Genomic DNA, 2,748 nt, shown 5'->3' on the forward strand with positions numbered 1-2,748 from the left:
TTTAACTTGCATTCAAATATAATCAAAATTTCAAATGATCCCCAAAATTATTATCCAACCTTACTTTAAAACAGTTCTGATTTATTTAAAGAAAACTAACTACTCGCAAAATAATTGGTGAAACTGGAATATCAATCCTCTCTTCGGAAGTTAAGGTACGTACTATTCTATTTTTAATTTAATGATCATTAATATTTTCAATTTTTTTTTAAGGCCTATCGCAATTATGTTAATTCATGAATTTTAATTTTCTCAATTTAAATGACATTTCTGTACTCCAATAATAATTTATAAGTTAAATTGTTTCTCTTACTCTCTGGAACAAATTCTGGATATCTCTGCTGTGGAAACTGTGGAAAAACTAAAATTCTCTTTAGACGAGTTAAAAAAACACTCCCGACCTATTCCACAATTTCAGGACTCTCCTTTCAAAATTTCTTGTCGGCCTCCCCAAAATCTATTATTCGTTGCTAACAGCAACCAACGTTCTTTTTTTTTTTCGTCTTCTATTTTTTTTTTAAACCATAAAACTGTCCTGTTCTGACACATTTGTCAATCCACATTAATTTCTCATAATCACTTTAATCACATCTAATTTGGGAATTTATAAAAAAAAATGTTCAGATATAAAACTTATTCTATTACAATGCTAATACAATTTATTCTTTTCATCTCCACATCATTGTAATTTCTTATTTAACAAAACCCCTATTAATTTAGCTCCCATAGACTTGCTTGACAGTTTATTTTCTGACGTTTTCAAAATTTCTATGTTTAAATATTTTTTAAGAATTCTTCTTTTTTTGTTCTTTTTAAGGTTTAGACGATTCACCTATACACTAGGCAACTATACTATTCAGAAATTATTAACACTATACCAGGTAAGTCAAAATTAATTTATTTAACAATTTACTAATCTTTTTCTCTCTTTTATTTCAGAGTCGAACCCACATTGTGATGGCTTCATGAAATTCATGAACAACAAACTCATATAAAAATCCATTTAAGTTGTATCCTTTTTAACATATTGAAATCATTTCAATATATATATATATATATATATATATATATATATATATATATATATATATATATATATATATATATATATATATATACAGGGTGAGTCATGAGGAACTTTACATACTTCTACCATATGTAGAGTCCCTCAGGGAGCATATCATGTGGCCACTAAAAAATGTCAACTCCTCTTCTTTATTAATTAACAGGGTGATTTGTGTAATTGACCATTTATTTCATTTTACTGTAGTGTTTATACGGCTCATTTGATTTTTTTAATTTTTGCATGATACAGTACACTACTATCAATCATTCGACTGGTATTAGCTAAACTAAAAAATTCCAGGACTGGCTTTGGAAAAATTAATTTAGGGATTCGTATTAAATATTACACCCTGTATATATTTTTTTTAAAATGCAATAAGTGATTTTCAAACTACATAAATAGCCAATGAAAACGACATATGCGACAATGTTGTCGCACTTTTATTAAATTTTTAGTGAACGATCAAATCTTACCAAAAATAGAACAACCATAATGAAGTATCAAATTATAAGGTATTAATTTAAACAAATGTTATAAATTTCAAACATTTTAATTAAAATGAGTTCCTACAACATAATCTAATACGTAGAAAATTAACATCTTTACTGTCACTTTGTATTATCTCTACGATAGAATCAATTGTTTTTCAATTTTAAATGTTTACTCATAGATCGTATTGGGGCATTCTTCTTCTTCTCATTGCGCCGTCTCCTTTCGAAGGTTGGCGATCCAAATGGCAATTGTAGTTTTGGAAACAGCTGCGCGAAAGATCTCTGCGGATGAGCGGTCGAACCATCTCCTTAGGTCTTTCAGCCACGAGTTCTGGCGTCTTCCTACTGATCTTTTGCCCTGTACTTTTCCTTCCAGTATAACTTGAAGTAATTCATATCTTTCGCCTCTCAGCACATGACCCAAGTATTGCATTTTCCTCTCTTTGATTATTCTTAGTAATTCTTTTTGTTTACACATGCGACGAAGTACCTCAACATTAGTAACTCTTTGTACCCATGGAATCCTCAACATTCGTCTGTATATATACATCTCAAAGGCATTTATTCTTTTTTCTATTTCAGAGTCCATTGTCCAACTTTCACAGCCATACAGTAAGACAGAAAAAACGTAACATCTGATCATTCGGATTCTAAGCTGTAGACTAAGGTCTGATCTTGTAAAAAATGTTTTAATGCTCATGAATGTTTTCCTTGCTTGTTCGATTCTTGATAGGATTTCTTTTTTTGGATTACACTGACTATTGATATTTGTTCCCAAATATTTTATGGAATTTACCTGTTCTATTATTTGACCCTTGGCATACACCTGTACGTTTATTGGTGTCTTTGAAAATACTAAAGTTTTAGTTTTGGAAACGTTTAGATGTAAACCGAACATTTCGCTGTGGTGAACTACCGCATTTATTATATTTTGTAGTTCTTGTGCGTTGCTTGCTATTAAGACGGTATCATCAGCATATCTGATGTTGTCTATGCTGATTCCGTTAATTTTAATTCCGCCTTGGACCTCGTCTAATGCTTCTCTGAATATAGACTCCGAATACAAATTAAAGAATAGCGGTGATAAGATGCAACCCTGTCTCACTCCTCGTCGGATTTGTATGTCTTCGGATGTTGTGTGCTCTATTTCAATTGTTGCCGTTTGGTGCCAGTATAGTTCTGAGATAATTC

The sequence above is a fragment of the Diabrotica undecimpunctata genome, chromosome 9 (genome assembly GCF_040954645.1).
Source record: "Diabrotica undecimpunctata isolate CICGRU chromosome 9, icDiaUnde3, whole genome shotgun sequence".
Classification (NCBI taxonomy): Eukaryota; Metazoa; Arthropoda; class Insecta; order Coleoptera; family Chrysomelidae; genus Diabrotica; species Diabrotica undecimpunctata.